Source organism: Nyctereutes procyonoides, unplaced genomic scaffold, assembly GCF_905146905.1.
Source record: "Nyctereutes procyonoides isolate TBG_1078 unplaced genomic scaffold, NYPRO_anot_genome, whole genome shotgun sequence".
In the NCBI taxonomy this organism is placed as follows: domain Eukaryota; kingdom Metazoa; phylum Chordata; class Mammalia; order Carnivora; family Canidae; genus Nyctereutes; species Nyctereutes procyonoides.
In genome coordinates, this window is record NW_026575125.1 from 6617744 (window position 1) to 6631466 (window position 13723).

A 13723-nucleotide genomic window follows, 5' to 3' on the forward strand; every position below is an offset into this window, starting at 1 on the left:
GTGATGAGAAGTTGTAGAAAGAATGTAAGCTTTGGGGTTGAAGACACAGGTTCAAATTCTCATTCTCCTTTTCAGTGTGCATGCATCAGGCCACCTAAGTTAATAACCTCGTGTTCCCGGATGATGAGGTCTCATAGCAACGTTCCTTGCAGACCTATTTAAATGCTGACTGGCTATAACATGCATGCATCAGCACTGGTGCTTAGGATCAAGAAGGTGTGGAAAAAAGGGAAAAGTCACTCTTACAAATATAGCAGTAATCTGGGAGATGCTGCAGAGTAGCATGTGTCATTGGCCAAATGGGCAAGACTCAGAAATAATTGCCATGAATTCAGAAAGGGCTGACGGAAGCAGGTTGAAAAGAGAAAACCCATTCTGAAGGGTAAGCATGAGACTGGAGAGGCCTTGGAGCTCAGTCTGGGAAGGGGCTGTCCAGGACAGCGTTGGGGGGGTGCCTTCCGTGTGGGGGTGACTCTGAGGTCTCGGGCTGCTTCGGGAGGGAGGTGGAGGGCAGGGGCTTTCAATGCGGATCATTGTGAGATGACAGACTGGTAAGTCGCGGTCAGGCTGGGACTTTGTCTTCTCCCCTGAATGCTTTGCACACAGTAAAACTTCCGGAAGTACTTTGTTAGTTGTTTGCTGGATCACGTTCCTAATGAGTGTGTAATAAACCTAAGAGTACAAATAGAATACAGAGAGACATAAATTAGGCTATTCAGCGGGATTTTTTTCCTTTCATTGTTCCATCTGATATTACTGTGCTTGTGGAGTTGAATAGTGTATCGCACATACTATGTGATTAGCATAGTTAAATAGATAAAGCTGAGTAAAAATATGTTCAGCAGGCTTTCCTGTACCTCCCCCTTTTAGATTATAAGGAGGAAGACAGCCAAGCGTTTTGGGGTTTTAAACGGGCAAGTCTTCTGGCAGGGTTGGGGGGCCGGGGTGGGGGTGGTGGCTAAGCGTTAGGAGCCTGGGGAACGTTGGCCCTGAGGTCAGGAGGAGTAGTCTGAGTCCCGAGGTTAGAGCCGCCGGAGCCTGCGGGAACTTGCCCATCACGAGGCAGCAGGCACCGACAGGCCAGCTGCTGGGCGCGGGGCTCTGAGGCTGGTCCCGCGGGAGGCGGCGAGCGCTGCGCCCCCAGACGCCCCGCATTTGTCCTCAGGCAGCTCAGCCCGCACGGGACTGCTTGCCTGACGTCCTTAGCGTCTGCAGTTACGAGTGTTTCTTTTGTTCTCCTGTCTTTAAAAGCAGGTTGTCAGCTCACGGCGCGGTGAGTAAGATCTGGGGAGATCTGCACACATTTGTCTTGTTTATTGTTCTGCCTGAAAATGAAAACTCCTGCCAGGTGGGCTGCAGATTCCAGCTCAGCTCTGCATGCGTGCACGTATGCGTGTGGGCACACTACGCGTGTGCTGCATGTGTGCCCATAGGTGCCTGCAGAGTTTGCAGCTTTGGTTTTTGCGCTTGGCTGAAAGCGCACTGAAACTAGGAGGCAGTGCCTTCCAGCGCCGGGGTCGGGCTGCGAGCCATAGTGCCCGGTAGCCTTGGCGCGCGGGGAGCCCTGCTCCGCCGGAGAGCTGCAGACCTGCCTGCCCCGCGGGAGGCCAGCATTGCACGAAGACCCGTGTGCCTTGTCTCGCCTTTTCATTTTTCCATACCAGCAAGAAATTAGCATTTTCATGACTGAGACGCTGAATGTGGACACTGAAAGAAAATGGTGAGTCAGCCACATGGAAGTGGAGGGAAAAAAGCAAAATCAGGTGTGCATGTTTAGTCATGAAAAAATGCTCTGTGGGTGAATTCACACATAGCCTGCTTGCTAATTGCAGCGACAGCATCTAAAAGGAGAAAATGGAATCAGTGCGGTTCTGAGTATTTTCCAGCTCTTAGATTTTGCTCTCTGGTGGGATGTGACAGTTAAGAGGCATGGCATGCCATTTCTTTACAGGTTTTACCGTACGTGTGCTGTGGATCCTTTTTTACCTTATATATTGTAAAAGAAACATCCGTGGGCGTTATTTCTAGATGATTGAAATGCCTTTGCTTTACTACCGGATGCTTTTGTGTGTGGAGGGAGGATGCCATTTTCAGAGAAATTGCTGCATATATGTGTGTGTGTGCATACACATGCACGCACATGCATCTACTGTTTGGGTCTGCATTTACTGACTCACATAGGAAGGAGTTATTTTTAAATGCATGTTTTAGCGGTCATGCTATTGAGAAGAGAAAAAGGAGTTTGAAGAAAGATTTTTGGAAATCTACCTGGCAGCGTTTATAATTAAATCATTAAATAGCCTTACATATTGGAGACTTACAGAATGAATGAATGAAACATGTTATGTAAAATGTCTGAAAATTTGGTACAGATTTGCTGGCTGACTGCAAGATTTTCCTTGGGAAGCAGAGTCCTTGAGAGGATATTCTATAAATATTCTTTATGGCTATGTTGCAGAAAAGTATTCCACGGATGGTAGAAAGAGGTGCATCTCTACAGTTGCTTTTTGTCATGCATGATGAAAACAACATTCTCTGTCTCTCTCTCTCTCACAGACACACACACACACACACACTCACACACACCCCTTAAAAAATTTGCAGGGTATTCTCCTAGATACATGAACAGAATACACACAGAAGCAATTCTTTTAGAAGAGTGCTAGGAATACCATACATGTTGGTATGAATAGTATAGGTTGTATTAGGCATCTCTTGCCCAACTGGAGTGACATGACCCTGGTAAGTGTATGCTTGCTGCCCCTTATTCTGCATGGACTGGCTGCTTTCCCAAAGTCCACCTTTGAATTTCAGAGGTATATTAGGAAGTTAACATCTCATGTGGCTTTTAGAATGCATTTGTTTCATTTTTCATGCCTTTAATTCTTTGCCTCTTGTGTGCATTAAAATTTAAGAAGATTAAAGTGGAGAAGTAGTAGAAACAAGGGCTGCTGTTGTGTGTCCACTGGATCAGTGGACACTCGTGTTTTCTACCTGGCTTTTTCTAGATAATCAGGTCCTTTCTGAGAGGCTTGTAGACATAGCTGGATGTCTGAAGAGATGCTAGAGTTATTTAGTTTTTTGCCTTAAAAAAATTTTTTTTCAGAATCCCTTGTGTTTATTCTTAAAGTTGACAAAGCATTACATATTTTTATCTCTCTTACACACACATACGCACATGCACGCTCGCACACGCATGTAAGTTGGGCCTTATTATATTGCATGCTATGCTCATTCTATAATAAACAAACTGGGGCTGAAGTGACTGGATTCACACAGCCAGTTCACAGAGAAGCCTTGCCTGCGGTATGGCTGCTTTGTAATGTGGTGGGTTCTTGCTGACTCATACCTCCCACCTCTGTGATTAAGAGAGTCCTCCAGGTAAGTATGGGCGAGTGAGATGGTGGTACACATTGCCAAACCTAGTGTCTTACTAACTTTCCTGTCCCATCCCCAGTGTGCTCATGGTACAGTGAGACGGACTCCTAGGATAGACTCCCAGGGAGTGTGTGGTACAGAGAACCCCTCACCAGATGGAGAGACTGGAGACACGTGTCCCAAACCTGTGTGGGTATAATTTGCAGGTTGCTCAACCTTTCTGACCTTCCATCTATCCATTAAAACAGGAGTTCAGAGTTACTGATTTCTAAGGTCCCTATTAGACATAATAGTTTTTCATTGTCAGAGAAAGAAGCCAGGGACTCGAATTCCCCTTAAGATCACCCTTCCAGGCTCATAGGTCATATTATCTTACTCCTGTGCCACCAACATTCATGTGTAAGAAGACATAGAAATATATAGGAGACATACACACACACACACAGGCACGTGTGTAATATCTCTGAGATCCACTTAGAGATAAAAGGAGCTCCTGCAGCAGAGTCCGTCTTCTGCCGGTAGGCTTTGCTGAAGCAGTGGCAGTGCCCTTGACAGCTACACCTGCTTAGGTGTTGTGTGCTATCACTCCATAAAGTCAGTGACTAACAAATGAAGTGCTCTGGGATGTCACTCACATAAAGTTTGTTATTGAATGACTGTTATAAACTCTAGCCAGTGGGCCCTTAAACATACTCAGAGGCCATTAAAGGTAGAATAACTAGAAATTCTAGGAAGGTGTTTAACATTTATATACACATGCATGCATGTGTACATACATGTGTATATATGGACAGCATACACGCACTCGCATAGACGTTTTATTTTATTTTTTTTAAAGATTTTATTTACTTATTCATGAGAGAGAGAGAGAGAGAGAGAGAGAGGCAGAGACACAGGCAGAGGGAGAAGCAGGCTCCATACAGGGAGCCTGACGTGGGACTCGGTCCCAGGACTCCAGGATCAGGCCCTGGACTGAAGGCGGCGCTCAACCACTGAGCCACCCAGGCATCCCTAGTAGACGTTTTATAGAGTAATTAACTATATAAGGTAAATTTTTATGTACAATAAAAATATCTAAAGCCTATTAGATAAATAATCCATTTCCAAATACGGTTCAGCTGAGTAATAATAATTAGACCATCTCAAATGTGGGATTTTCAGAATTTTGGATCATATGCAGTAGGAAGAAGACAACGAAAGCAAAAAATTTTCTTTTAAATTATAGGGAGAATATAGTATTCTAACTATTTTAATCTTTTATTGCATAATTACCCACATTCAAGACGGCTCCTTATTTCATAAGCTTGACATATGTTTTTGAGAGTCGGGATTTTTACTAATTTGAGGATACAGCCTCCTAGGCTGTGTATATGTTATTTTAAAATCTGTTTTACTAATTAAAATATTCTTACTAAATAAGGAAGTTCTGTGAGCAATGCACGGCATTCTAAGATCCGAATGCCCAGTAGAGGTCCTGTGGACTTTTAGTGTTATCTCCTGTCTTTCATAGTTATAAGCAGTACTGTAGCAAACATCTTGTAGTGAAATATTCATGTTGTGGCACGCTAATTTCCTTAGGATGAAATTCTAGATGTGGAATTGCAAGGCAGGCTTTTGGGAAGTATGCTCAAGGTGCCGTCCATAAAATGTGTACTATTTATGTCCTACCTGCCCCCCCAACAGCCTAGGACAGTCTTGCTTTTCCCAAAACTTGGTCCATATCAATAATTCTGGGACTCAATAGGCAAAAAAGTTCTTTCTTTCAAGTAGGCTGCATGGTGTGGAGTCCAACACGGGACTAGAACTCATGACCCTGAGATCAAGACCTGAGCCAAGATGAAGAGATACTCAACCAACTGAGCCACCCAGGCACAGTTGCAGAGAAACTCCATTTGTAACTTACTTTTTCTCAGTAACTAGCAAAGTAAAGTTGAACTTTGTGACTTATCTAGCCATTTGGTTTTCTTTTCTTTTGTTTGTTACCGCTCACATTTTATGTTCATTTTCCTGTTGGGGATGGGGCCTTTCTTTCTTGATCATTGTTACTTAGGTTCCAAATAGATGGCTGAAGTGCATTTGATGTGTACTTTTGAAACCTTTATGTTTGGTTCCAGTTAGTTTTTTCCTTTTTAATGTACTAACTAGTGTTAATGATGTCATTATCCCTTCCTGGCGGCTTTGCACAGTCCATTCCTATTTTGCTGGCTCCTGACTATTGTGTGCTGGCCTTTGCATTAGTACCTAGAAAGTATAACCACCTGGGGCTCTGTGGGTGTGAAATTTCCTATTATTTGTAGCCTGCCACCTGAAATATTCTCCAGTATTTTCACGAGAAGAACCCAGGTGTTTTGGTTTTGGTTTTTAAACATTTTATTTATTTATTGAGAGAGAGAGGGAGAGAGCACAGAATGAGAGGGAGAAGCAGACTCCTCACTGAGCAGGGTGGATCCCAGAACCCTGAGATTGTGACCTGAGCCGAATGCAGACACTTTACCTACTGAGCCACCCAGAACCCAGGTGTTTTAGAAGAATGTTTTAATGTGGTGTGGCAAAGAGAAAGCAGCAGGGAGAAACGAACATTACACCTGAGCTTAGGTTATTAGGCACATTACTTAGGCTCTTGGGGCTGCAGTGTCCTGCAAGTGCTACGTTTTGTCGGTCATGCTTGCTCTCTGCAAATGGAGGTTAATGATACAGTTGCCTCTGCCGCAGAATTGAGAAGTGCTTGGCTTCCCAGTATCCCCCTAGCATCCTGCCACCCTTACTGCTCTGGTTGACAGGACTCCCAGGGTCCATCTGAGGCACAACTGTCAGACTTCCTTATATTCTAGGGTCTGCTCATGTGAGCACTTGTCCATGCTTGTCCCTTTGTCCTCGTTGTTTTCTTTCATTGGGATGTTTTTTGTGTGTGTATTTTCATGTTCCTTTTGTGTGTTTTCCTTTGATACACCACCTCAAAACGTTTGATCACTCAGTTTAAGTATGTCAAAATAAAATAAGTAGAAGCCATATAACTATAGATGTAAACATTCAAAAGAGTAAAGGGCTCGATCACCAGTTAGTATTTTAATTATGGTCACTGCTTTGTTGAAAAATTGAGTTACTTCACATAGCCTTTCATGGGCAAGTAGACATCATTGAATCTGTGAGTTGTTTCTAGAGCATCCATAGCAATGTATGTGAAAATGGAAGGAGAGAGTCAGCAGACTGCTACGGACCAGAGCTGACAGTGTCCAGCTCATTTATGACCAGGTGAGAACATGAGATCATCTCCCAGGCCATCCAGCTCCAGCATATAGTTGTGTGTGTGTGTGTGAGCGTGTGCAGGTGCGCCCCTATGTTTTAATTTCCACTAGATCAGCAGAACCACAGTCTCAATGGTCTTCCAATGACAGGTATGTCTCTAGTTACCTGTATTTGTGTGGTTACGTGCCAGCAAGCCTTTAAGGTTGATTCAGGTTCAGAGAGAATCTCCCTTGAGGGATCTTCTCATCTATTATTGGGGAAAATAATACATAACAGATTACCATAGACTAGGTGTTTAAACAACAGACATTTCTCCCAGCTCCAGAGGCTGGAAGTCCAGGATCGAAGTCAACTATTTTGGTTGCTGGTGAGACCCATTTCCTGGTTTGCAGATGGCTGTGTTCTTGTTCTTGTTGTGTCCTTACGTACTGGAGACCACACAGCAGGGCAGCAAGCTCTCTTATGTCTTTCTTATCTTTTTTAAAAAATTTTATTTATTCATGAGAGACACAGAGAGGGAGGCAGAGACGCAGGCAGAGGGAGAAGCAGGATCCATGCAGAGAGCCGGATGTGGGACTCAATCCTGGACCCCAGAATCATCACACCCTGAGCCAAAGGCAGGCGCTCAACCACTGAGCCACTCAGGCATCTCTTGTGTCTCTCTTCTTCTTCTTTTTTTTTTTTCTTTTATGTCTCTCTTCTAAGGGCACTGTCCCTCCACTGGGGGATCAATCCTCATGATCTAATTACCTCCTATAGGTCCCACCACCTAACACCTTCCCATTGGGGGTTACGATCTTACACATGAATTTGGAAGGACACAGAAATGAATGTAAATGCTGTGCTGCAGGGTAGTCAGAAAGCCCAAGAAAATCAGCCCGCCAGCCTTGCCTTCCTCTCCCTCCCTGCCTGCCTTCCTGCCTCCTCTGTTTCTTCCCCTTACCCCACTGAGTCTTTGCTGAAGCCTTGCTTTGTGCCAGGGACTGTGTGAGGCCCAGGGACAGAAATGGGTGCTATGAGTGTACCCAGGAGAAGCGATACCAAATGAAAATAACACAAGTGAATTGAGAACAATTTGTGAATACGCAGGTGGAGATTACATCCGTACAGAGGTTCAGCAGAAGAAAGGCTTATCTTTGTCAACAGGTCCAGGAAACACTTCGTGGAAAAGGTTGCAGTTCATGTGGATCTTAAAGAAAACAGGAATGGTGTCTGTGGGGCACATCCTGAAGAGTGGATCCGAGTGGAGATAGGGAAACCACCAGGCATGGATGGCAGGGAACGGCCTCTGGCTAAAATGCCTATTGCAGGAACAGAGGTCCCTGTGGAGTGGCAGGTGGCTCGGGAAGGATGACGCAGGGAGCCTGGAACACCAAGTGTGCAGTCTGCCCTTAATTTGGTGGTGGTGGGACGAGAGGCTAGAAGTTTCCGGAGGAGAGGATCAAACATATCTACTTTTCATGCTAATTGGAACAAAAATGTGTACATGTTTGTAAAATGCAGTAAGTGGAGGAGAGAAGATTGGAAATGCCCATCACAGGTGATCCATCACGCGGAATACTTCATTTAACAATCTGGAAAAGTTATGGCAAGATGGTTCTGCTTTCAGAAAATTTAACTTGCAAAAGTTGTGAACAGATTCACCCTCAAATTTGTTGAAATGTGTTTCCCTGTGTTCTATTAAATTTTAATCTTCTACATCTGCTTAAAGTTGGCTCTCCTTGCAGATAAAGAGCACGGAGTAGGAGTAAATTACAGGGGTTTCAAGCAGGGTTACAATGACTGCCCTAGAGCAAGAGGGAACTTTCTGGGGCAGTGCAATTGTGCAATTAACTTGATTGTGGTAGTGAAGATACAACTCTGCCCTTTTACCCAAACCTCCAGTCGCTTGAGTTTTATGATGTGTAAACAATACCTTGATAAAATTGTGGGGTGTGGGAAAGATGAGAGGTGAAAATGTGTTGTGATGTGAAGACCTCCCAGATCTGTAGCTAGAGTTCTGGGAATTCAAACACGTGGTTTTAAAAGCTTAAGTGGGAAAAAAAAAAAAAAAAAAAAAAAAAAGCTTAAGTGGCTCAGAAGAAAAGCAGGTAGGTGTAGAGGGCATGATTGAAGGTAAACCCAAATTCATTTGTCACTTGTTAACCCATGCCCTAATGCTTCTAGCTTTTAAGTTTTTATCAATGATAGATCATACCTAATAAAAGCTTACTTAGCCTAGATGTTCCTGAAACTATCATTTAGATGAATGAAATGTCTGCCATAATAAAATATTTATCTGATCCGATTTTTCCTTCTAGCTGCATCTAACAATTTCAAGTGACAGTTTGTGGTTCACATGAGGTTGGTCACAAGAGACTGTTGCTCCCACGAGTAGCTAAAAAACAGCCATAAAAGTTATAAAAATCATAGCTTTAGGGCAGCCCTGGTGGCACAGCGGTTTGGCGCTGCCTTCAGCCCAGGGTGTGATCCTGGAGACCTGGGATCGAGTCCCACATCGGGCTCCCTGCATGGAGCCTGCTTCTCCCTCTGTCTGTGTCTCTGCCTCTCTCTGTGTCTATGAATAAATAAATAAAATCTTTAAAAAAAAATCATAGCTTTAAAAGAACTCAGCAGGCCTTCCTCTGTGTAAAGTCTCCCCTCGTCACCCCGTTGGCATTCTCCTCAAACATTCCTCTTAGTACTTTTCAAAATGAGCTTGAGTTTTTATTTATTTATTATTTATTTATTTTTTATTATTATTTTTTTGAGCTTGAATTTTTAAAGACTTAATATCTGCCTTGCCTTCTAGCCCAGGGTTGGGCAGACTACAGCCCGGGGGCTGAATCCCCTGGGCCCAGGGGCTGAGAAGCCTTTCTGGGTGAAGGATTAAGGATAAGGATTGGTCCCTCCAAGGGTGATACCAAGGGGTACTTAATCTCACTGAGATTTTTTTTGGATGATAATAATCTAGTTCTGGAGGGACGTGCCAAGCCAAGGATTAAAAAGCTTTAGGAGTTGTTTTTAATATTCCGATCAAGGGGTTAGGAAAATGGGAGATAAGGAATTTGGGAGGGAAGGGTCCCATAAGGTAGAGATTCTCAGCACTGGCTTGACTTCCACATTACTTCTGCTTTTGCTCCGATACAGACATGCAGGCATGCATGTCCTCATCAGCCCCTACCTCTGCCCAGGCCTGGCTTCTGATGCGGTAAGTTTTGAAGAGAGCATGGATTTGTACATCTGAAGTCATCCCTTACATTCCTTCAGAATACTCTTGAGAATTAGAGGGGGAGGTTCCAAAACAAGATGCACCAGGAATACAAAGTGGTTGATTCTAAGGCATGGATACCTGGAGGTTGTGTATTCCCTCATATATTTTGCTGGAAATCATCTTCCTTATAAAAGCTTTAAAACCAAAACTTCAGACAAAAACATGGCCCTGCTCTTGTCCATCAGGGCAGGGGTTTATTCTAGGTGGGAGAGAGGTGAGGGGTTGGGGTCAGGACAGAGTCTAAGGAGGCTGTGTGTATCTGCAGCATTACTCTGCTTTTTACAAACCTCAGAAGGAAATATAGAAGGATGACCTCATGCCTGGGAGGGGCGAAAAACCTCTAGTAATTATTACACTTTCCCTGTTTTCTTTAGATTGGCTTCCAATTGGTAATAGCTTCCCATGCACTGTGAAAGGAGCTGTCAGGGGGTCAGGAGGCAAGGGAACTTTTCCATGTGTCTCTTGTGGTTTGCATTTTGTGTCCTGCTTCACTTCTTCTCTGGTCCGACATTCGTTGACCCATGCTGACAGCGGGGTCCTGGCTGGCTCTACGTTAGCTGAACTTGGGCACCCAAATGCCTATCAGAAGAGATAGCAGGTCTCCACCAGCACTGTGGGGTGACTGGTGGCATTCCTGAGGGCACTCTTGTGTCCTGCAGCTTCAGAAGACGAGCGGGGTCCCCGTTGAGTCACCTGGTCAGACTTGCAGAGCACGCTGAGTGTACTTTGTGACCAGGAGCTGAGCAACATCCATGGCCACCCCCACTTGCCCCTAAAATCTTGATTTGATCGTTCAGCCACTTCTAAAAATTTGCAGTTGGTATAGGCTTGCCTGTTCTTTGAACTGCGTAAAACATGTTTTTAGGAAACCCAAAAACAAAGAACGCCGGGACAAAACTGCTAATAAATCACATGCAAATGTCATTTATATTCCATTTATCTGTGCCTCTGATTCTAACTGGCTTGGAGCTCTGATTGGCAGAGGGAATTTGGCTGATTTTGTTCAAGAAAAAAAATTTTTTTTTTAAAAATATCACATCTGGAACCAGGAATGAGGGTCTCTAGCCTGGAATAGATTCAAAACATGTGTTCTGACAACAGAGTTGGATACTTAAGGACCCTCACAGATTATAATCTCTGAATCTAGGTGTTTTCTGTGACTGCACACTAGCCCTTTCAGAAGTCTGTGCTCGTATATTTGGTTTTGGATCATCTGTGAGTGGAGCCTATTAATCTGTTCTCTACATAGAATGACTTATCAGGCTGTCTAATTTGAGTTCATTGCTGTTACCGTCCAAGTACCTACAAGCAAAAATAAAACCCAAAGGAAGCAAATCTTTTTATCCATCTGTTAAGACAATGAAGAAATAACGTTCATCTGATTTTCTAAAGTAGTTGCTTTCCCCACGTGGCATTAGAATCACAGAAGAGAAACACCTGGGTGGCTCAATGGTTGAGTGTCTGCCTTCAGCTCAGAGTGTGATCCCAGGATCCTGGGATCAGGTCCCACATCGGGCTCCCCACAGGGAGCCTGTTTCTGCATCTGTCTGTGTCTCTGCCCCTCTCTCTGTGTCTCTCATGAATAAATAAGTAAAATGTTAAAAGAAAAAAAAAAGAATAATCACAGAAGAGAGAGCCTATTTGGGCTTGGCACAGAAAGAAAAGCTTCCGTGGAGATGTTGCAGTAAGGAGATGACTGAATTGAAAATGGTTCAGGCCTCCTACCCTCCCCGAGGTGATTCTGCAAGACACAAAAGTGGAACAGCTCTCTGCATCATCCCTGGTGCGTCTGCTTATTTGTTCGGTCGATGTTGTTTGCATGCTTAGAAACTGGGATAGGACAACCAGACAGCTGCTAACCTACAGGGGTTCACCGTCTAGGAAGTCCCTTGGTAATCTGGCACCTCCCGGGAAAGAGTGGGCGATGCCATTATTCCTGGTGTTCCTGCTGTTTGAAATGTTTCCTGAGTGTTTCTGTCCACTCATTAGCGAATGGGTCAGTTGATCGGTCGATTACGTCTGTTGCGCTCTCATGCCTCGCCCATCATCTCCTTTTCCCACCTCATTTGGCTTTTGTGGGGGAGGCTGTGTAGATAGAAGAGCTTTCTGCCTGTACCTCGCCAAGGTGATGTGTGTCTGTTGGGGATTCCCTGGGGGACGAGAAGAGCAGTGGAGACGCCAGGGACTTGTCCAGGACACTCGTGTTTGTTGTGGTGCGAGTGTCCCGTGCATTCCCGGCCACCAGGGTCGTCTGAATGCCTACTCCCGTGGCTGCTCTTTGGACTGCCCAGCTGGTGCTGGTGCGTACGCCATGCTTTCTTTTTTTTTTTTTTTAAGAATTATTTATTCATGAGACACACACAGAGAGGAAGAGAGAGGCAGAGACACAGGCAGAGGGAGAAGCAAGCCCCACGCAGGGAGCTCGATGTGGGACTCGATCTCGGGTCTCCAGGATCACACCCTGGATTGAAGGAGGCACTAAACCGCTGGGCGCCCCCGGGCTGCCCCGCCGTGCTTTCTAGCAGACGATTCTACACTTCACAACATCACTGCTGTCGACGCCCATCAGCGATGGATGTGTGCTCTCTCAAACTGTAAACACTGGCCTCCACAGTCCTTCATGGCAACCTGGCTCCATTTGGAAGGCAACTCCTCTGCGTTCTCCCCAGTTGTCCTTGGAGGCAGTTTTGCTCTGTGCAAAAGTGGGCTCTGGGTCTGGCTTTGCAACCTCCACTCACAAGTACCATTCTACACCGTCTCCAGTACATCAGCCACCCTATCCATTGCTAATGTCAACATAGGCTGGTTTTGTGAATGGCATGAGTTAGTATTGTTTGTGATTTTTTTTTTTTTTTAAGATTTTCAGAGAGTGAGCAAGACAGAGCACAAACAGGAGGAGTGGCAGGCAGAGGGAGAGAGAGAAGCAGGCTCCCAGCTCACCAGAGAGCCCGGTATGGGGCTCGATCCCAGGACCCCGGGGTTATGACCAGAGCCAAAGTAGACGCTTAAGCCACCCAGGAGCCATAATATTGAAATGACAGGAGGAAACACCTGAGTATCACCCTCCACTGGAAGCTTGCTCTTCATCTCTCTGTTGTTGAGTCAGTTCCACGGCGCAGAATTCTGGTGGTACGGTTGTAGCACAGTGCCCTGCAGCAGCCTGCCACGGTGATGCCCTTCCCTACATGGAGGTCAGGGCAGCCCTGCACCAGCTGTGCGGCACAGTGGTGTGTGTAGTGTGATGGGAAGGGAGTTTGGGTGGTGTTGGTGTCCTAGGGACCTGCGCTCAGATCTGCTCCACCACAGCTGGCCCTTTCCTCTTGGGTGCCCAGTGCAGCATCTGACTGGTAGGGACCAGCGCACGGAGCTACCATCCTGGGGGCTTCCATCTGCCTCTGCCTCACATGGCGACAACCCCCACCCCCACCCCTCGCGTGGTGTGGCCTGTGATTCACCTTAACAGGTGAGGAAATGAAGCTTTTTGGCACACTGTTTGTTGCCTGATGTACTTTGGAAAGAAGGACCCTGTATACGTGTTACTTAGGTCATCCACGAGATGGACATGTTTTTCTTTTCCTCGGTGAAGATGATCGTTAACCCTGTTTGCAAAGCAGCAGTGAATTACTGATTACAGAGTAGTCTAAAAATGTTTAGTTGTGTTGGGAACGTTCACGTGCAAAGTTATTTCACTGAGAACCTAACAGCCTGCAGCTTTGCTCCTTACCATTCTGCCTAGGGACCAAAAGCCACAAATGCACCTGGAGGTTTACTGGGCTTTCAGGTGATGGTGTGACACGTGTAAGCTTCACTCCTGAGGCCCCGGAGAAGAGAGCCTGGTGCCCTGCC

The 13723-nt window shown here is 45.4% G+C and overlaps 1 protein-coding gene across 4 annotated transcripts in view; it reads left to right on the top strand.

Moving 5' to 3' along the window:
- SHROOM2 (shroom family member 2) overlaps positions 1-13723 on the top strand; it is a 143062-nt gene that overhangs the window by 104452 nt on the left and 24887 nt on the right. Inside the window, exon 1 of one of the 4 annotated variants that reach the window (XM_055337511.1) lies at positions 1071-1273. The exons of the other annotated variants lie outside the window; for them this stretch is intronic. The gene's annotated coding sequence lies outside the window, so the exon portion shown is untranslated. Of the gene's footprint in view, positions 1-1070; positions 1274-13723 lie in introns of those variants that run through there. 4 annotated transcript variants of the gene reach the window in all.